Below are 23,349 nucleotides of genomic sequence, written 5' to 3'. Positions count from 1 at the left end.
GAATAACCGTAGGCGGCCCCTTGCTCATTAGGCCCTATTAGGAAGAGGCAAAGCGTCTCTCCCTACACCAGAGACCCTTTTCCTTGTCCCATCACAAGTTGCCTATAGAGGGTGGTGGGGGCAGGCAAGGCAGCAGCCCAGACCCTTGCCAGTCCCGGACCCCTGAGAACAAACCACACCCCTAGCCTTGAAACAACCTCTCCCAGCCTCTTACTGGAGGTAGCTCAGCTCCTGGTGGTAGGAGGCCAGGGCCGCTTGCTGAATGACACCAGTGACCATCAGGAGCTTGTTGTCGATAGCCCAGGCCAGATCCAGAAGGTTCACCTTCTCATCCACACTGAATTCGAGGCTCTAGAAATAAATCCCAAGGGACATTCAAGATGAGTTTAAGTCTCTCAACAATTTGACTCCAGACTCCATTTTCCTTGGCTCTCCCATTTGCCTGAGACTTTTCCTCTTGGGGCCGCCCCCACTCCAACTCCTAGGCTGTCAATAGGAGATCCCACTGTGCCTGAGCCAGGGACACATGAGGAAGAATATGACTCCATGCATAGTACTTCATGGGGATTAATAGCAAGAGAGGGGCCCTTCCCCCCACCTAAACCCAATAATTATAAAGGCTGTATGGAGCTATAGAGAGGAGACTTTGCCCAAGGCTAAGGGCACTGGAAGGAGCTCTGGTGGTGTGGTGGGTAATGCAATAAGATGTTAACTTCAAGGTCAACAGTTTGAACCACCCCATTTCCCTGAGGAATAAAGTAGAGGCTATCTATTCCCATAAAGATTTAAATTCTTGGAAACCCAAAGGGGTAAGTCCATTCTGCCCCCTAGCATCATGATGAGTTGAAATTAACTTGATAGCAAAGGAAAATTTGGAAGCAGTTAGAGATGAAAGGGTACTGATACAGGCACTTACAGAGAGCAGTGGCTAAATTAACTCTGCCAACTGCCCACCACTGTAAGCCACTAACATTCTTTCTTAAAAAAAATCATTTTATTTGGCTCATACAACTCTTATCACAATCCATACATACATCAATTGAGTAAAGCACCCTTATACATTCGTTGCCCTCGTCATTCTCAAAATTCGCCTTCCGCTTGGGTTCCTGGAATCAGCTCATTTTCCTTTTTTCCCTCCCCTTCCCTCCCCATTGCCCCCTTCCTCATGAACCCTTAATAATTTATAAATTATTATTTTATTTTACATTCTCCTTTTTTCTTATGCCACTTGGAGTTGAGTTTTTACCATTTCAAACTAAAAGAATTCTGGGAGAGACTCCTAACGTAATATATGTAAAGAATCCTGACACATATTTCATATCTCCATAATATCTATCTATCTATCTATCTATTTATCTATCTACACACACACACACTGATGATTTGTATTGGTAGAAAAATTATGTATCAGAGGACATGAGCCATGGTCAAAAGTATTACAGAAAATGAAATCTTCCTTCTCTCTCAGAATTTTGAAAAATAAACTTAAAAAGAGATGTTATGTGCATCTTACCACCCACATATACAGAATGAAACAATGAATGTTTAAAAATGAATCTTTGCTATATTTATTTTAAATTGACTACTGCACAGTGTGACACTAAGTCCAAGAGCAAGAGCTACACCAGGCTATTCTCCTGGGCCAGTTGCAGAAGAAATGGAGGAGCATGGGCAGGAAACCCCCATGGCTTCCAGGAATGCGAGGCTGGCCTGTGGAGCCAAGTGGCACAGTTCCCACCTAGGTCTTTTTTGATCAAAGGACTTGGCAGAATGCATGCCCTTATGTAGTGGTCAGTGCTGACTATATACATGCACCTTCTCTGACTCTGATGCCACCACAACAGTGTGCTTGTTCCAACGCCCGTCGGAGTGCTGCCTTGTCCAAGCAACAAGCCTGAAAGGTTAGCATGGCAAAGGGGGAAGTATCTAATACATGAAAACCTACCTTCAGAGTGTTTTTATCACTGTTGTTTTCTCTGTATTTTATTTATGCTCTTTCAAAATTAAAATTTTTATATATTAATAGCCAAAAAGAAAAGTTTCCCGAGAATTTCCCTGTCTGGGATTCTCTGTTGCAGCAGGAGTAAGGAAGCCAGAGAGCAGAGGCCAAGCACAGTAACCCTCTCGGGCTCCCACCCCACCCTCAGCCCATTCTCAGCGGAGCAGCTGTGGCCATCCATTTCCAAACCTGCAAAATCTCCTTGCCATTTTGAATGCCCTCCTGGGCCCACAGAGCCACCACCTGCTCAGGGCATGCAAACCCAGTGCCGTCATCGATGCCGGAGAAGAGGTGCCGGTCTGAGCAGATGGACACGAGGGACGAAGTGGTCGTGTGGCAGCTGCTCTCCTCTGTGGTCTGTACACCAGGGACCAAGAAAGTGCTGTGAGCACGCACGTCTGTTCAGCCCAATCTCTTGTTTCTCGTGTCCCCCACTGCACAAACCTGCACGCTGCCTAGCAAGAACAACCTCACCAGTTATCGCTCTCTTCACTTTCTAGCAAAGGTGAGAGGGCTGGGCACAGTGATGTGATTCATCAAAGCAGCCATGACTGCTCTGGGGCCAGAAGGCAGCAGACAGGGCTTTCTACTCCCACAGAGAGCTACAGGCTTGCAAACTGCCAGGGCAGGCCTACTGTGTCCTGTATGGTCGCTATGAGTCCACACTGAGTCAATGGCAGTGAGGATGAGTGTGAGTTGGGTGTGTAAGTGCAGCCTGTGAACTATCCGCATCTCTCTGGCATGACGAACAAGGTACACAGGGCCTCACAAAGGAAGAGCCTAAAGAGGGGCTTGCCATCATGGAGAAATTCCTAAGAGGCTCCAAAAGCAGAGTGGGCTTCCCTGTGTGTGAAACTGCACATTACTGGGAATACAGAAGCAAGCAGCTTTCAGCTAAGCAAGCTAGGGGAGTCTTACGATGATGGTAAAGTCTCTCAAGCGGAAAGCTGACCTGCTACGTTCAGATATTCTATGAATCCACAAGGGCAAGAAATATTTCCCTTAAATTTTTTCTACCTCAGAGCCCTTTCCAGTAAATATGTGTTGTCAGGAATCCCTGGGAGTAAGAATGAGTGTTCTCCACGCCTTCAGGTCATCACATTTCTGCTCCAGGCATCCAGTGCTCCTGCCTCCCTCAGAGTAAAAACCACCTTGCTCCAACCTGCTCATGGCTCTTCAGCTACCCTCTCCTCACTGCCTTGCTGGCTGGGATCTGGATCTGGGACCCTCAATACCTTGCTCAATCACCCTTAACTCCTCTTTTCTGACACACCGGCTCGCTGGCCTCCAGATAGAAGGATACCTAGCTATGTTTTAGCCCTTTCAAGTCCAGCCCCACAGCTTAAATCATGCTCCTCTTGCTCTTTCTGGCTCATCCTGGACTCTTTCCGGTCCCTTCTCTGATGACCACCAGGCTTGTCCTAGCTATACTCTCCACCCTTCATCCCTCATCTTCTCCCAGCAGTACACTTCCTGAGTCAGGCTCAAGGGAGCAGAAACCTCCTCTGCCTGTACTCACTGAGTCACCAATTCTCTAATGAAAGAGCTTGTTCACCGAGCTTACTAAGCTACGCTGGGTGCTCTGCGTGCCAACTGGACAACACTCTAGAGCAGGTATTTTACTCTGTTTGCAGGTGGAAGAGGGCACCATGGCTATCAATGGAGAGTCCCTGATACTCAAATGCATCTGGAACTGCTATGAACCCTCTAGCCACTTACTCTAGAAAATATGAGGCTCAGAATGGGTTTCCCCTATACCATGTCCACCTGATTCTCCTGCTGTCATATATATATATATATATATATATGACATCAGTACAGAGCTAGTATACCTGTTAGTAAGTAGGTTATCTATCTATCTATCTATCTATCTATCTATCTATCTATCTATCTATCTATCTATCTAACAGGTATACCACATGACATGTTCAAACATCACACTCTATAGCCAAACTGTGGAGACACACACAAGATATGGCACACTCTACTTTGAAATAATACAGGAGACTCTACCACCCTGGCCTCCTTCCAGTTTCTGCCCTAAAATGACAGTGCAAATGGGCAATTCTCAGGTGAGAGCTATCAAGAGAGGGGTAGGACTTTGTGCTCCACAAACGAAAGACTGAATCCGCCCACTCCTCAGTTTGACATTCTATGCCCCAAAGGTATTATATACTGTGTATACACTCATATCTCTGCAGTGAATTTAGTGTGGGTGTGTAGAGAGTGCATGTATATGAATATACTGTGCATGAATGCATACAGAATGTATAGTGAAGGGATGTGTAGGCACTGTGTTTATGATGTTTACGTACACTAGCAGTGTGTGTGGTGGGCATGAGTTTGTGTGCCTTACAATTTGTGTGCATATAGTAGGTGGTACCCCCTCAAAAAAACCCTGGAATTTTTTTCAAAGCTATGTATTTAATTTTTTTCCATGTACCAGTGACCGGGCTATGGAGGCTGCTGAAAAGGAACAGCCCCATGCATGCATCCCAGGATCGCTCTGGCCCATTGCCATCGCTGGAAAGCTGTATCTGCCCAACAGTGCCCAGCAACCATGGGGCATGCATTTAAATTCTTTTACAAAACAAACTTGTCACCTACAAAGTACTCTCAATTACACTTGATACATTTGTAAAATCTGCAATTTAATTCTTGGAAACATTTTTCAAACTCATCTGTTTGGATGGCTGACAGCACCTCCCTAGTGTTTTTCTTCACTCTTCTATGTCCTCAAATAGTTATCCTTCCATGTCCCTCTTCTTCGAGGAAACAAAAAAAAGTCACACAATGCAAGGTCAGGTGAGTAAGGTGCATGGGGCAAGAGAGACATTCTGCTTTTTGCCAGAACCTGGCACACTGAGATGGCTGTGTGAGCAGGTGCATTATCATGGTGGCAAAACCAGTCCCCTGTCTGCCATAAATCAGGCCTGTTTTTGCCGCACACTGTTACGAAATCTTTTCAGATCCTCTAATAGAAAGCTTGACTAACAGTCTAACCTGGTGGAACGAATTCCAAATGCACTACAAATCGACATTTTTATCTGTTCGATAAGATGATGGACGTCCAGAATGAGGTTTGCCATCAATCAACATTTCACCTCTTTTGAAATGAGAAAACTACTCATACACTTAGAGTTTTTCCCATAGCACTGTCTTTCTAAACTGTATTCAACATCACAACAGTTGCTTTGGCATTTTTCCTGAGGAGGAAACAAAGTTTCATAGCTGCATGCTGTTCTCTTAAATTCGCCATCATGAAAAACAAGGTTCCAGTGAAACCGCTTTTACAAAAAATTCACTGTGACCAGAGAGAACCTTCTCAGGTGGCGCTGCAACTCGGAGCTCTCAAAGAGGGAGAAAAAGTCATATTAGGAAAGGTCTACTCTGCCCAGCACAATTCCAGTTCTGGGAGGGTACCACCTTGTATCATGTGCATATATAGTGTGTGTGTATAGTTAAGTGTGTGTGTGTGTGTATGACAGACGCATCTATAGTTTGGGTGTATACATGTAGCATTGACTACATGTATCAGGTGTGTATATATAGTGGGTGTACATGTATACAGTGGATGGGTCCAAACTGTGTGGATATGTGTACAAGTGTGTGCTGTATGTAGAAATACACGTGACAGGAAGAGTAGATGGCTATGACAGCAGGATAATGGGTCAAGTTGCTGTGCTGAAAGACCTGTTAGTCTGGGTAGATTAGAAAAACAAATTCATAGACACTCATAGGTGTTAAGAGAAAGCTTTATACACAAGAGCAATTGAATATTGAGAAAAAATTTCACCCCAAGTCCAGATTAAGTCCATAAATCCAATATTAGCACATATGTCCAATCCCAATCTATAAAATCCTCCTCAGACTCACGAAACACATGCAATATGCCAAATGCAGGAAGATCACAGGCCAGTGGATGGAAAGTCTTGTGGATCCAGTGGCATTATAAACATCTCAGGGCTGGCATGAGTCTCCATGTGGCTCCATGGCTCTATCTGCCATCAGTCTAGCTTCATGTGGCTTGTCCGGAGGAGGATGAAGCACCTATCTGTATCTATCTGGCCTCCAGTAAGCTATTTATCTCAGTGGCACGCCTAAATGAGGTTATCAAGCTGTGACCTGATTGACATGCTAGACAACACCCCTCAACAAGTTGACACCAGAATATGTAACTACCACAGACCAACCTTTGTCAAGTTGACACTTTTACACAACTTTTTACCCATACATAATTCTTAACAAAAAAATAATAAAATCATATCTGTAACTAACAAGATAAAACTAATAAGTGTACCATTCAGTATGTGCCATCCTCATTTAAACATATTATATAAGTGACAAAACAATATTCTATGCCTAACCATCGCAGTTAAGGAACACACACTTAAACCTATAATCCTATGTACATATTCCAGCACCTATGAAAGTTTGTAGCCAACCACTTCATGCCTTTATCATCTCCATTTTAGGTATAAAATTTCTATACTGCCCACTTACATCAGCCGTGTTCTGAGGAACCTTCATCCCAGTTAGAACCTTGTGAACTCCCCATCCATAGTAAAGTCAAATCAGGACAGGCTATCCATGAAGTCTGCAGCAATATCTCTACTTCACAGGCTCAAACATCTCTTCATCTGGTCGGATTCTGGTCAACTCAATGTGGGCTGCTTCACTCAGCGTCCACATGGTGCCCATTGGTCACCTCGCTTCTAGACCATGGGCACTGTCACAAATTTTCAACAAGCCTAGCCCCCTTGCGCTAGATCATGAATTTCAGACCAGTCAACCCACTCTCGTTTTCTCTTCACGTTCCTGAAACAAGGTCCATGAGTGTCAGTGGCCAGACTCAATCTGTCTCTTTATTGCTGCATTTCGCCCACTTCCACTCAACAAGTGGATCTGGGTGGTCGCCTAGCAAGCAGTTCAGCCTGCCCACAGGCTCCCTGTAATATTCAGCCCCAGAGAGTAGTTTTCTTCATGGTTCCAGATTTTTTCCCAGCTTCTGACAAAACCACGAGTTCAAAATTTAAATATCCAAAGAGTTCCCTTTTTTCCCCCTGTCAATCTGTCAACAGCCCTTGGCAAGTATCTTCACCCTTAAATGTCCTCAACACTGAAGACACTTTTCTTTTCAGAGCTTATTTTTTCAAAGCCTTCTTTGCGGGTGTGTCCTAAACCCATCTAACAATCCAGTTTTAATGACGAGAAACAAGTGGGCTTACAAGCTCTCTATTTTCAAATTTCCCAATAATCATTTCTATCAATCATATATCAATAATAATAAACAGAAAAAAAATCAGTATAAACAGAGTAGCATCAGATCCTAAGCTCTATTCGTAAAACAGTCAAATTCGATGCTTATTTAGTTATCTTACTCATTATCTAAACGCTTCTATTGATAGAAAATATGGCATTAGGCCTCTGACAGCATCAAGCCAGAGCCAGGGTTCATTATTTATTTTTATTTTTTAAAATAATTTCATTGGGGCTCATACAACTCTTATCACAATCCATTCATACATCCATTGTGTCGGGCACATTTGTACATTTGTTGCCATCATCATCATTCTCAAGATATTTTCTTTCTACTTGAACCCTTGGTATCAGCTAAGCATTTTCTCCCTTCCTCCCCCACACTCCTGCCTTCACGATAATTTATAAAGTATTATTTATAAATTATTATTATTTTCTTATATCTTACACTGTTCAATGTCTCCCATCCCCCACATGTCTATTGTACGTCCCCCAGGTAGGGGGTTATATGCAGATCATTGTGATCATTTCTGCCTTCCCTCTTGTCCCACTATCATGTTCAGTCTTCATTTGGGTTTCAGTAATTCCTCTTGGTTACATTGCCCTTGATCAAGCCCTACCAGGCCTCCTACATATTCGTTGCCATCATTTTTGGATCACTTGTTGTTCACTTGTCCCTGGGCTTTTAACACACATGTCCTTTCCCCCACCTGTCCCTCACCCATGTCCCTGCAATACTGTCAGTCCCGTTTTGTCTTCCAGATGGTTTATCCTGCCTATCTTATCTAGATAGACCTACAGAGATAATAATATGCACCAAAAACATGACGGACCAAAACAAAGCAACAAAAGAAAACAACAACAAAAAAACAAATGACAAATTAGAAAAGAAAAACCTGTCAATTATTTATCTGTTCAAAGAAACAACTTTTAGCAGCACTAATTTTACCATAGTTTTCTTATTTTCCCTCTTCTGAATCTCAGCCATGATTTTTATTATTTATTTTCTTAATCTATTAATAGGTTTGTCCTGTTGACTCAGCTTTAGTTGCTGTAAATTTTGTGCCAGCATATCAATCATAAGTCTCTCTTCCTCTTTCATGTGTTCATGTATTGCTATGAGACTTCCTCTGATAACTGCCTTTGCTGTGTCCCATAAGTTTTGGTACATCATGTGCTCATTCTTGTTGATTTCCAGAAATTCCCTAATTTCATCTCTGATCTGGGCCAGCACACACTCCTTTTGCAAGAGAGTTATCATCTTCCAATTGTTTGTCCTTGTTTTCTTCATCTTCCTTTTGTTGGTTTTCCAGTCTTATGGCACAGTGGTCAGAGAGAGAGGTACATATATCAATGTGCTTAAACTTATGCAGATTCATCTAATGCCCCAGCACCTCTATCTTTGAATATGTGTCATGTGGGCTTGAAAAGAATGTAAATTCTTTTGTATTTGGGTGAATAGCTTTGTGCACATCTATCAGGTCAAATTGTCTAATTGTAATATTAAGATCTCTAGCCTCTTTGTTGAGTAAAAGCCCTAGGATAAGAGGAGATGCCTGGAGGTTGGCAGTGGTGTGTGAGATTAAAAGGAAGAGAAAGAGAGAGGAAAAAAAAGAAGAGCCTGTTGAAACTGTAGTGGGAAAGAAGGAAGAGTGAGAAACAAAAGTAACAATATAGCTTAACCCCATCCCTGACCCTGGGGCTGGAGGGGTTTAAACCCTTCCACAATTCGGAGTTGAAGTGTGGCTGTGTTAAGATAAAGCCTTTGTGCCAGCTCCAGATGATCCCGTCTCTGGCTGAGACAGTGGTGGGGCTAAGGTTAGACCTTAGCCAGCCTTCACTGTGGTAAGACAAAGCCCCCAGCTCCTCAAAACCGAGTGGATATTTGCCTGTTTATCTTTATGACGCTCCTCCTGCAACCAGGCAGTGCACAACATCCCCCTTAGTGACTCTCCTGCGCTAATTTCTGCAGAGTCCCTCTGCTATGTGTTACTCAGTTGCCGTCTTGCCTGAAGTGCTCCCTGCCCCTCCAGCCAGCTTTCTCTCAGCCATTTTGACCTTCTGTCAGCCATTTTCACTAAGCAACTCTGAGAAATTCAAGGGGTGATTTTGTCCCTTGAGCTCAAAATATACATTAATCACATTTTCACCATTTCACACAAGAATAACCAAAGACTACAACCAATGAAAAGAATCCAAACTTTAACTTCCCATGTTCTTTCCAGAAAACTATCCAGTAAACTGCATGGCCATATCTGACTTCTGGCTAGCCAAAGAAGCACTATCATGAAGCAGAGATCAAACAAACATCCACTCTCCATCTTTATGATTCTTTTATCTAGTACTCCACTCCCAAGGGACCATAATGTGTTAGTCTGAGTAGACTAGAGAAACAAATTCATAGACACCCATCTGTGTGTAGAAAGAGCTCTATATACAAGAGCAGTTGAATATCACAAAAACATCCCACCCTAGTTCAAATCAAGTCCCTAAGTCTGATATTAGCACATATGTCTGACATCAATCTATAAAGTCCTCTTCAAACTCACAAAACATATGCAATGATACTGAATGCAGGAAGATCAGAGAGTAAAATATCTTGTGGATCCAGTGGCAGTCTAAGCATCTCAGTGCTGGTGTGGGTCTCCACGTGGCTCCTCCAGCTCTAAGGCTCTGGCTTTCATCAGCCTAGCTCCATGTGACTTGTCCGAAGGAAGACGATGCAGAGACTGTGTCTATCTGGCCTCCAGTGAGCTATTTATCTTCGTGGTGGGTCCAAATGAGGTCATCAAGCTATGACCTGATTGATAGGCTAGACTCTACCCCTCCACAAGTTGACACCAGATTGTGTAACTACCATAGGACCCATACTTCAGTGGTATTCGAGGTTACAGAACTCTTAGGGATCCTGCCCTTGCAGGCTCAGGGGTGCCACTTTGAGATCCTTATCCTACACTAGCTTCCAGCAACACCTAGGTCTCCACATTTGGACATGAGTTACCCTTGTTTCTGTATCTTCCCTAGTTCTTAGCCTCAGTGCAACTTACCCTGGAGAAAATCCTTGACAAAGAAGAGAAACCCATTTCCATGTTCAAATCTTAATCCACAAACAGGGATCACACTTCACTTGATGTGGGTGTCTCCTGGAAGACATACCTGCCTGCCTAGGTCATTTCCCCAAGATTCCTCCTTACAAACTCACACCTCTGGCCAGAGAGCATCTGTTCAGGAAGGTGTGCATGGCACAAGAAGCGGTACGGCTCTATAGCCACTATCTTGATTCTTTAATGCCAACTATGCGCACATCCATCCCTAGTTCAGTGTCCACATTAGTCTATACTTCAGATGAATACAAAGGGAACATGGGGCTGCTTCTGCTTCAAGGAAGTCATATCTGCCAATTAACCCAATCAGTGACATATAAGGGCCGTACTCTGATTTTTTTTTTTTACCTTATATGGCCTGAAATCTCTCCTTAATGCTCTTGAATATCTTCTTCCTGCATTCTTGTTGATTTTAGAATGAAAAACTTATGCTCTCAGAAGTACCTACTCAGTGGTGAAGAATATCACACTGGTTTTACTCTGCCTCCCACACAACATGGGAGTCAGCCACATCCTTGTGCAGAAAGCAAGAATTCCTTAGAGCAGTCTGCTCTGTGGTGGGAGAAGGAATTTCTTCTGTTCGGAAAGTGCTAACCCAGCAGTCACTGAGCAATGCTATGATTTAAGGAAACTGCCTAAATCTGTTCTGTTTAAAGCTGCACGGAGATCTGGTACTTCTGCAAGACATAAAACCCAGGGATAGGAGGGAGGAATCCAGACTCAGGACCTAAATCAAAAGGGCTGCCCGAGGGAGATGTTGCAGAATGCTCTTTGACATTGCTCTCCTGCTGCATCATGGTATGAGGGAAAAGGGATTTCCCTACTGAAATGTTCTCTATCCCACAATTAAGAATGGCTGAAGCTGTCATGTCAGACACTACTTGGTCTTATAGAACAACACCTGGGAGGCAGGCATCACAATTGCCCCATTTTATAGATGAGGAGCATGAGGCTCAGAGATGAGCATGCCATCCAGGGACATACAGTTATGGAGGTCTGTGTGACCCCAGAATCTCAAACACATATCTCTGTTTCTTATCCCTCTTGAACCCCTGGACAACAGTCAGGTGACTCAGAGAGGACAGGTTTGTGAAAGATGCTGACGGTTATGGTTGCAGTCATCAGAAAGATAATACTTAATGTGGTTCATAATTTATTTGTCCTATTTTACCTGGTAATGAGTCCAAGGATCACTCAGTTCGATGGGAGTAGAAGATTTCGGAAGTGAATTGGGTCTATGACTGAACAGGCTAAGCTGGAATTCCTCAAGACTTACTCTGCCATCTCCATCTTGATCCAATTTGTTAAACAAATCTTCCATTTCCTAAACAAAAGTCATACACCTGGATCAGAACACATGTTTTGCTTGATGCAGAGGTTCCACAAACAGGCAGCTCAACCCAGATGTCACCATTGGGCCTCCTGCTTCTCCAAACTTTTGGATCAAGCATTCAACAAGGGCAGCTTGCTCATCTTCATCCACATTCAAAATTGTCTAGGTCCCAACTGGCTGTATTTCCAAAATATTTTTCCTTATCAGTCTCAAGGGAAATCTATACTACCATGTCTGTTTTAGTTCCATAATCAGTAGCTGAGTCATTCAAACTGCCTGAACTCCATAAATAACTTATTTCCTATCTGCTGTGGCTGGGAACTTGCAGTATGTTGGTGGAAGATGTACCCACAAAAACCAGCCTGGCTCCAGTGGGTCACAGGATAATAGCAGCTAGGCCAAGAGCGCTTTAATGAAGAGTGAGGACTGCAATATAACACTCCACCTCTATTCCCATCTGATGAGACTACAGACAGGTTCTAAAGAGGCCTTACTTGGCCGTAGTACAATCAGCCTGGCAGGCAGGGAACGGTGATCTTGAGTGACTGTGTCTAAGAGTGCCTGGCACAACTGCCCTACAGTGGTGAGAGTTTATCACAATGGGGGGGGGGGGTCTGAGATATATTCTTTGACAGGAGTTTTGAAGCCAGTCAAGAGTTTTAATGAGAAATTGATATGTCTGAATCATAGTCTAAAAGAGGGTGAGAGTTTTCAGACCAAACATTTCAAAGAAAAGTGGTTGAGACAGGTCAGTCTCAGGCTTTCTCTCACCTCTTTCTCAAGGTCTTGTAGCCCAATGGTTTGACAGACCAGAGTCAGCTCTTGCATACTGAGGAAACCACTGCTGCCAACGCCAAGCTCTTCCCAGATTATCTGGGCTTGGATCTCAGGGGTATGAAAGGAGGGGCTGCTGAGCTCCAGAGGGCTCCAGACTTGAAGTTGGCCTGAAATAAAGGGAAGATAGTTAAACGTGGTACCACTTGAAGAATTTAGGAGAAGTGTACCAACACCAGTAAGGTTTTCTAAATTAAGGAGGAACAACTGGATAGAGGGATGGATAGATACACGACAGGACATGATGGACATATATATATTAGGTAGAAAGACTCTAAACTTATTTTAGTTGTTTTTCAGTGCTACTGAGTCATTTCCAACTCATAGTGACCCTAAGTACAACACAACGAAACACTGCCTGGCCCTGTGCCATGCTCACAATTGTTCATATGTTCAAGGCCCTTGTTGCAGCCACTGTGTCAATTCATCTTTCTGAGGGCTTCCTCTTTTCATAGTTACTGGTCTCTCGTGATAACATGCACAGGGAAAGAAGATGAAGTCTTGGCATCCTTGCCTCTAATGAGCTTCCCTGCTCTACTTCTTCCAAGACAGATTTGTTTTTTGTAGTTTGTGGTACTTTCAATATCCTTTGCTAGCACCATAGCTCAAATGCATAAATTATTCTTCAGTCTTCCTTATTCAATATCCAATTTCCATGTGTACGCAAGGGAAGTGAAAAGGTTCATGAGGGAACTGAAATGATACAGTCAAAATGGTATCATGGCTTGGGTCAGGCACACATTAGTCCTCAAAGTAACATCCTTACTTTTTAACAGTTTAAAGAGATCTTGTGCATATTTATCTAATGTATCGCATCATTTAATCTCCTGACTGCTGCTTTCATGAGCACTGATTGCAGATCCAAGCAAGGCGAAATCCTTGATAACTTCAATCTCTACTCGATTTATCAAGTTACCTATTGGTCCAGTTGTGGGGATTTTGATCTATTTTATATTGGGATGTAATCTATACTAAAGGCTTTAATCCTCGATCTTCATCAGAAATTACTTCAAGTCCTCCTGATTTTCATCAAGTAAGATCATGTCATCTGCACATCACAAATTGTTATTATGTTTTTCTAATCATTGCCATTCTTCTTCATGAAATGCAGCTTTTCTGATGATGTGCTCAGCACACAGAGTGAAGAAGTGTGGTGAGAGGACACAGCCCTGATGCACACCTTTCCTGATTTTAAACTGAGTAGGATATCCTTGTTTGTACCCACAACTGTCTCATGGTCCATGCACAAGTTTTACATGAGCACAATGAAGTGGTCTGGAATTCCCATTCTTCTCATGGCTATCCAAACTGTTATGATTCACACATGAGATAGTTTAGCCTACTGAATAAAACACAAGCAACCTCTGGTGTACTCTGCTTTCAGCCAAGATCCACTGACATCAGCAATGGTATCCCTTGTTCCACATCCTCATTTAAATCTGGCTTCAATGTCTATCAGGGTCACATATGGGTGATCTCTTTAAAAAGACACAGTACTTATGGGTGGTATTTATTAGTTTGGGGGCTAATGTGTTATTTAGCTATAAAGAGACTTCAGGGTGAGTTTTGGTTCAAGGTTTAAAGATTATTTCATATCAATAATGTTAAGTCTTCCAGATCAGATCTATCTTTTATTGTTTTTATATAATAGGAATTTATGGTTTTATTATCAGGAGCCATCTACAATGGAACTAATTAGGTAATGGTAGCCATCTAGTTCTGGTCTCAGGTAAATGTGGATATGATTTTTGGATTGGATTCTTCTTCGGGTCTTTAGTTTCCATCTTACTCTTTGGTTCACTTTAAGTAGAACTTTAAGTTGTACCTTAGGTGACCAGTCATAAGCTTTTGAAACTCCAGAAAAAATTCAACAAACTAAAAAGTAGAACATAACTTCATAAACTAAATTATACTGAATGAATGAGATGTCCCAAAAGACTATGGCTTTAATCCTTCAAATCTAAAATTTATTTATCATTCTATTGGGGGCTTTTACAACTCTTGCAACAATCCATACAACCATTAGTTCAAGCACATTTTAGCACATATGTTGTCTTCATCCTTTTCAAAACAGTTTCTTTCTACTTGAGCCCTCGGTATCAGATCCTCCTTTTTTTCCCCCTCCCTCTTCCACCCTCCTATCCTCATAAACCCTTGACAAATGATAAATTATTGCTATTTTCATATCTTACACTGTCTGCTGTCTCCCTTCACTAATTTCTGTTGTTCCTCACCCTAGGATGTGTGTGTGTGTTTACATTGATCATTTGGATCAGTTCCCCCTTTCTCCCTCTACTGTCCCCAACCCTCCTGGTATCGCTACTCTCATTATTGTTCTAGCCAGATTTGTAGGTAGAACTGGGGTCATGATAGTGGGGCTGGGGGAGGGAAGCATTAAAGAACTACAGGAATGTTGCATGTTTTATCAGTGCTATACTGCACCCTTGCTGGCTTGTTCCTTCCTTGTGAATCTATGGTGAGGGAATGTCCAATTGTCTACAGATGGGCTTTGGGTCTCCCATCCCTACCCCAGTGTTTGAATCAATATGATTGTTTGTTTGGGCCTTTCTGATGCTGGATACCTGATACTGTCTACATCTCATGATCACACAGGCTGGTGTGCTTCTTCCATGTGGACTTTTTTCGCTTCCCAGCTAGATGGCCGCTTTTTTATCTTCAAGTCTTTAAGACTCTAGGCACTAATATATTTTAATAGCTGGGCACCATCAGCTTTCTTCACCACATTAGCATATGCACCCATTTTGTCTTCAGCGATTGTTGTCGGGATGCTGAGCATCACAGAATGCCAGGTTATTAGAACAAAGTGTTCTTGCATTGAGGGAGGACTTGAGCCATGTTGAGTAATGTCCGTCTGCTACCTTATTATTTAACATATAAATATATGCACATAGATCTATGTCCCTATTGTTATATATAAATATATTTACACATGTACATGCCTGTATTTATGCATCTAAAATATCTTTTGCCTCAGTTATTTCCTCTATTTCCTTTTACTTTCCTCTTGTCCCACTATCATGTTTGACCTTCATTTGGCTTTCAGTAATTCTTCTTGACTACATTGCACTTGATCAACCCACCAGGCATTCTACAGCCTCCTTACCATCGATTTTAGATCATGTGTTATTCCCTTGTCCCTGAAAACCCCAAATCTTAATAATGAGTTATTGGGTTATATATAAGAAATATCCATACTTGTGTCTATGTGTTTTATTACACACATACAATCAAATACTTGCATTTATTTTAATTTTTAAAAATAATTTTACTGGGGGTTCGTACAACTCTTATCACAATCCATTGTGTCATGCATCCATTGTGTCATGCACATTTATACATTTGTTGCCATCATTATTCTCAAAGCATTTGCTTTCTACTTGAGCCCTTGGTGTCAGCTTATTTTGTCCCCTCCCTCCCCACCCATCCTCCCTCAAGAACTCTTCATAATTTATAAATTATTATTATTTTGTCATGTGTTACACTGTCCAATGTCTCTTCCACCCACTTTTCTGTTGTTCACTCCCCAGGGAAGGGGTTATATGTACCTTGAGATCAGTTCCCCCTTTCTACCCTACCTTCCACTTACCCTCCTGGTATCACTACTCTCATTATTGGTCCTGTGGAGTTCATCTGTCCTAGATTCCCAGTGTTTCCAGTTTCTATCTGTACCAGTGTACATCCTCTGGTCTAGCTGGATTTGTACAAGGGATCATGATGGGGGTGGGGGAGGGAAGCCTAAAGAACTAGAGGAAAGTTGCATGTTTCATCATTGCTATACTGCACCCTGACTGACTCATCTCCTCCCTGTGGCCATTCTGTAAGGGGATGTTCAGTTGCCTACATATGGGCTTTGGGTCCTCCTCACTCCTCCTCCTCATTCACAATATGATATTTTGTTCTTTGATGCCTGATACCTGATCCTATTGACACCTCATGATCACATACATGCATTTATATAAACACCTAGCTCAGTAGGTAGACCAACATTGACTTAATACTTTAATGCCTTACTTGCTGTATTAAGATATGTTTTATTCTGGCAGACCTGAATGGCATTATCAGTGAATATTATTGCAAGTTTTGCCTGATAACCAACTCTACTTCTTTAAGTAAATAGCATCCAGTCAGGTAAGGATTTATTCTATAAAAATGAATAATCTAGATATTGAGATATAGTTAGCCTACCCTTATTTAATCTCCCTCTCTCACTAGTGTTCAAAAAATTAGTACCATAGCTTAATTAATGACACTATAAACAAAAGGTCCTATGATACATGGAGAAGATTGATATCATTTGCTACCATAAACTAACAAGGATATCTCTAAGGTGAGCCAGAGGCAAATTAAAAACATAGATCTGGGAATGGATTTGGGGCTCGCACTTAATTTTAGCTCCAGGCTAAGAACAATTATTTCTGATGACATGGCCCTACTCATTACTCACCTTCACAAATGAAACACAGAAGATACGGTTGCATAGCGAAGTGCAGGGAAGAAATTAGATAGTGCCAGGCTATCATCATCTGGTTCTTAAAGGGTTGTTTTCAAATAAGCAGCAATTTAAGTGATATGTCAACTAAGCCCACATGGAAGAAGCACACCAACATCTATGACCTAAGGATTATAAATTATATAATCCAGATATTAAGGATGGAATACTATCAGAGCTTATATTGTGAGATTCTGGTGTGTAGAAGGCAATGGATGACATCAGAAGGCCAAAATATATTTGCAGGATCTACATAGGAAATAAGCCTTTGGTGATTTCCTTCTGACCATAATTGAGAGATGAGAATAAGCTGGTTATCAGACAGAGAATATTGGAGAGATGACTGTTGTAGATTAAAATGATAAACCTGACCTGATTGGTTAAAACTTTGCCACTTGATACATTTGACCTTGATTTGGTTTTTAATATTTTCTGTGTTTTTTTTAAATATTGGGTTTTATATCTGTTGTATTTTGTCATTGTGGGTAGCCTTCTTGACGCTTTTTATGTGTTTTTCAATGTTTTTTGGTATATGAAACACAGGATAAATGAAGCTAGAGAAACAACAATTAGAATAAGGGTTCCTGGGGATGCAGTGGGGGAAGTGGTGGGTGGGGTGCATTAGTAGGGGGAACTGATATCAAGGAGGAAGAAAAGACTCTGAAGTGGATTTTGGTCACAATACCACAATGCTGTTTAATGAGATTGAACTATGAAATGGTATGATGTCTGTATTAGCTCCTAAGAGAAGATTGGGGAGGGGGGGAGATTAAAAAAAAAAAAGCAACAACAGAGATTTCCGGCAAGATGGCGATGGAGTAATACATACCAGAGGAACTCTGCAGATTTCAGCCCAGGAGAGTTGCTTAGAGGGAATGTCAACACTGCTGGAATGCAGGAGGAGCATCATAATGATAAGTAGGCTAAGACCCACATGGTTTTGAGGGGCTGGGGGCTTTTGGCTTACCTCAGTGGAGGACGGCTGGATTTGACCTTGGCCCTGCCACTGTCTCTGCTGGAGCCTGGGACCATTTGGAGCCTGTACAGCGGCTTGGTCTCAACACAGCCACAGTTTGCCACCACCCACCTCGGGGCAAGGACTGGACCCTTGCAGCTCCTCTCTGTGCCCCCTCAGTCTTGGAGGGCTGCACAGGGGCCTTTTCTCAACACAGCCACAGCTTGCTGCTGCCGCCTCAGAGCAGGGACTAAACCCTTGCAGCTCCACTGGCGGGGGATCGGGACTCAGCTACATTTGTTACTTTGTTTCCATGTCTTCACTATATCCTCCCCTCCCCTGCCCCCCACAGGCTCAGCGGGCTTGATTTTTTTCCCTCCTCTTTCTCTTTCTTGGTCTCTCCAGACCACTCCCCTTAGCCTAGGGCATGTATGCCTGGGCCACACCCAGCTAGGTGAACTCCACCCTGTGTAGCTAGGGAGGCTGGGAAAGGGCCTGCCAACCTCCACCAGGGGATACTCTGCTAAAACATCTAACAGGGGAATTCCTACATGTGTGCCTGGAGTCCTAAGGTAGCTCAGCCAACACTCCTCAACCTTTCAAGCTGTTGTAGGAACCTCTGCCCAACCTCAGCAACACCAAAGCAGGCAACCCACCAGCCTTCTGGGTCACTTCCCTGAGAGGGAAGCTATAGGAGGATAAAGTGGTAGGTTAATTCCATAGTGAAATAAGCTATAGGCAGTTTGAAGAAGTTCTCCTGCAAGTCTCCCAGAGAGAGCCAGTGCTATACAACTCACAGGAAAATGGCACCTGGCTCATCTAAACCAACACAAGGCAAACAGCCATCAGCCCAAACGACCTCAACGAAACAACGGGAAAAACAAAAGGCAATGCCTGAAGATGGCCTGAACAGTCACAGAAAGGAATTTTCAGAATGCTACTTGGATTCATAGAGGATATGGGGCAACAATACAGAAAAAGGATGAAATGATAGAAGAGGTAAAAGCCATAAATAAAAGAGAAATACAGGAACTTAGGGAGGAGATAACAAAAACCAGTAGCAGACTCACGTAACTCAAGAATCGACTGGAGGAATCAGAGAACTGCATCAGTGACTTGGAGGGCAGCCAGGCAGACTTTAACAAATGCAAACAAAAATCTAATAAGATCATCAGAGAAGTTGAAGAAAACTTAAGAGTGATGTCTGATGTTATGAAGCGGAACAACATGAGAACTATTGGCTTACCGGAGGAAGACAACAAAGAAGTCATATGCAACAATAGTGAGAGAATTCTTGGAGGAAAGCTTCCCCAGCTTAGTGAATGAGAACCAGGCAACCATTTAGGAGGCTGAAAGAACCCCAGCAAGACTGCATCACAAGAAGAAGTCACCAAGGCACAAAAGAATTAAATTATGCAATTTAGAGGAAAAGGAGAAAATCATGAGTGCGGCTAGGGAAAAACAAGCAAGCAATCACATACAAAGGTTCCCAAATAATAATATGCTCAGACCTATCAGCAGAATCTATGAAGAAGAGGAGAGAGTGGAATAACATATTCCCAAAATTGACGGAAAACAATGCAAACTCAAGAATACCTTACCCAGTCAAATTATCTATCAATATAGATGGAGAAGTAAGAGTCTTCCCAGACAAGGAAAAACTCAAAGAATACGTTAGAAGAAATCCAGCCTACAAAAGATCCTTGCAAACCCAGTATGGGCAGAAGAACAACACCCACCAAGCATAAATAAGAGCCCACCACATAGAACAACCTCACCCAGAGGGCAAAAAGAAAACAGACCTCAGATAGCACTGACTTAAATATGGAAAGACTTCAAAGGCTGCTGAGGTAATCTTTAAAAAAAAAGGCAAAAGAGGCATAGGGAAAAAGCTACGGTATACAAACATTCCTGGGGCAAGGACCACATAATATGGCAGGGACCAGACCAAACACAGGGGTACACATGGTACACAACTAAAACGGAGGTGGGGTAAGAAAAAAAATAATAATAAAGAAAAGGGTAGCGGGGGCACAGGACACTAACCCACCCAATGGGAGGGTACTATTTTTGTCTCCATAGGGAAAGAGGGACCAGATTTCAACCCGGTGCTCCAAGATGTGAATGCAACATGCCGGTGCGGAGTAGTGAATCAGTGGAGAGGTCTGGGGGGCTGGCCCCAACACCAACCAAATGGACACCTGCCCCTCCCCTCAGAAGAATTTATTTCAACGGACAGCACTGAATCTACAGCTCTGGAAAAGGGACATATCTGATCAGAGCATATGGGAGCATATGAAGGGGGAGGAGGAGAGAGTAGAGCACATCATGGACCACCAGGCCATGAGGTTGATATTCCCAATTAGAGCAGTCAGTCGACAGAGAGGATCACATGGCCAGCCCCACTATGAGACATGACGTCCCTCACTGACCCATATCTCTACAGAGGACAACACCAGAGACACAGTGTGGGTATTGCACCCAATCGGATCCCACCACATCGAGGCAAAATAATTAAGGGGTGTAACAGAACAGCAAGGGAATAGAGCGGCGAGGTCCCCAGTGAATGCTGAAGGTAGACTTTGGGGCCAGGGCATGATGCCCCAACAGACTGGACTGGAAAACACTTTTAAAGACCAACAAACAATCCTTGAACTAATTACAAGTTTTCTTTCTTGTTGTGTTTTGTTTTTTCTCATTAGTATGTTGTTATTTTGTTGTATATTGTTGCTTGGTTTTGCTCTGTCTTGTTTTTGTGCATGTTATTATCTCCACAGGTCTGTCTAAATAAGATAGGCTGGATGAACAATAGGAGAAAACAACGGGACCAATAGTTCCGTGGGACATGGGAGAGGGGGAGGTAAGGAAGTGGTGTTAACAAACCCAGGGACAAGGGAACAACAAGGGATCCAAATTGCTGGTGAGGAGGGTGTAGGAGGCCTGGTTGGGCATGATCAAGGGTAATGTGACTAAGAGGAATTGCCGAAACACTGGTGGGGACTGAGCATGAGAGTGGGACAGGAGGGAAGTCAAAGGAAATAGAGGAAAGAGCTGGGAGGCAAAGGGTTTTCATAGAGGTCTAGATAAAGACATGTACATATGCAAATATATTTGTACATGAGACTAGGGAAATAGATCTATGTGCATGTATTTATAGGTTTAGTATTAAGGTAGTAGAAGGACATTGGGACTCCACTCAAGTACTCCCTCAATGTAAGAATACTTTCTTCTTTTAAATTGGCATTTTATGATGCTCACCTTCCCGACACAACCGTTGAAGACAAAAAGGGTGAACAACCAAATGTGGTGAAGAAAGCTGATGGTGCCTGGCTATCAAAAAATATAGCATCTGGGGTCTAAAAGGTTTGAAGGTAAACAAGCGGCCATCTGGTTCAGAAGCAATAAAGCCCACATGGAAGAAGCACACCAGCCTGTGCGATTACAAAGTTTCAAGGGATCAGGTTTAAGGCATTATCAGAACAAAAATCTTACCATAGTGAATGAGCAGGGGAGTGCGGAGTGGAGACCCAAAGCCCATTTGTAGGTCACTGGACATACCCTTACAGAAGGGTCTTGGGGAGGAGACGAAACAGTCAGGGTGCGATGTAGCAACGTGAAAAAATACAACTTTCCTCTAGTTCCTAAATGCTTCCTCCCCCCACCCCACTGTCAAGATCTGAATCCTACCTTGCAAGCCTGACTAGACCAGAGGAGGTACACTGGTACAGATGGGAACTGGAAACACAGGGAATCCAGGGCAGATGATCCCCTCAGGACCAGTGGTGTGAGTGGCGCTGCTGGGAGCATAGAGAGAGAGTGGGTTAGAAAGGGGGAACTGATTTCAAGGATCTACATGTGACCTCCTCCCTGGGGGACATACAACAGAAAAGTGGGGGTAGGGAGATGTGGGACAGAGCAAGATATGAGAAAATAATAACTTATAAATTATCAAAGGTTCATGAGGGAGGGGGGAGGGGGGAGAGAGGGTTAAAAATGAGGACCTGATGCCAGGGGCTTGGGTGGAGAGCAAATGTTTTGAGAATGATGAGGGCATTGAATGTACAAATGTGCTTTACAAAATTGATGTATGTATGGATTGTGATTGGAGTTGTATGAGCCCCTAATAAAATGATCTTTTAAAACAAATAAGTAAATAAATAAACAATCACTGACATTAAAAAAGAAAATAAATAAAAAACACATATAGATTACATTGCTAAATGTCATCAAGTCAGTTTTGACTCATAGTGACACTTTGTACAACATAAGGAAACACTGCCTGGTCCTGCACCATCCTAAAACTCATTTTACAGCCACTGTGTCAATTAATCTCAATGCGAGTCATCTTTTCTGTTTACCCTATACTTCACCAAGCACAAAAACCCTACTCTGGTGTAACTATAGGAAAAGAGCTCACAGGAAACTGGTGTTCCAGAGGAGAGAATCCAGATCTGGGTTCAGTATAGCAGTACACACACACACACACACACACACACACACACACACACACACACCACAATTTTTGCTTCTCTGGAGAACCCGGTGTAAAACATTTGGTTCCAAGAGTGATTCTAGAGAAACAAAGTTGTACAGATCAATTTTCTCAATTGGTTCCCAAGTCTGATCAGGTTTGAAGGTACTAATAACTGCCCCCATGCGTATAAAGGGCACTGTGAAATCGTGGTGTGCGGTGTGCTGTAGTGGTTACGCATTGGGCTCACCTCAGTGTCAGCAGTTCAAAACCACCAGGAAGAGAAAGATGAAGCTTTCTACTCCCATAACTAGCCTCAGAAATCCACAGAGGGCAGTTCTACCCTGTCTGACAGTCACTACTCGATGCACGCAGTGTATCACCACCCGCACATCAGGAATTGGTGGAAATTGATGCTCTAAGTGATAGCATGTTTGATATTCTTCTGCAATTGTTTCGGGGTAAGCAGTATGGAGAAGCTGATTATTTATCCTACTTACAAAAGATAAATTGGTAGAAGGAAAGACATGAACTCAGGACTTCAGAGTCAAAGATCAAAAAATGCATAAAAGACTTCAAAGTTTACATTTATTCTTTAAAAAAAAGGTTTTCTTTTTGTGGTAACAGAGGTGATATTACTGAAAAAATAAACTCAAGAGTAATATCCTAAGAATGATGAATTATAGTGCCAACTCAATTCTCAACCTCAAATGCTGTTAAATTGAGAATATTGATTGGGAACAAAACGGACTCTTACGCCTTGGGATGGGGAGATACAGGCAGATAATTAAGAAGACGGGTGGATTGAGCCCCCAATTTCCATAATGTTACTTTAGCTAAGAGCAGATTGTTTCCATCTGAAGAGATTGCTCCATCTTAATTCA

General features: G+C 42.7%; 1 non-coding gene and 1 pseudogene across 1 annotated transcript; both read right to left on the bottom strand.

Moving 5' to 3' along the window:
• The window catches only part of LOC142436869 (ninein-like protein), a 91,163-nt pseudogene that overhangs the window by 58,130 nt on the left and 9,684 nt on the right, over positions 1-23,349 (bottom strand).
• On the bottom strand, positions 4,435-4,566 carry LOC142436870 (small nucleolar RNA SNORA84). The gene has a single exon (XR_012782158.1). It is a non-coding gene; the product is annotated as a small nucleolar RNA SNORA84 (small nucleolar RNA).

This window comes from Tenrec ecaudatus, unplaced genomic scaffold (genome assembly GCF_050624435.1).
Source record: "Tenrec ecaudatus isolate mTenEca1 unplaced genomic scaffold, mTenEca1.hap1 Scaffold_726, whole genome shotgun sequence".
Taxonomy (NCBI): Eukaryota; Metazoa; Chordata; class Mammalia; order Afrosoricida; family Tenrecidae; genus Tenrec; species Tenrec ecaudatus.
The sequence above is the reverse complement of the archived record's forward strand: the minus strand, read 5'-3'. Positions and strand labels throughout refer to the sequence as shown.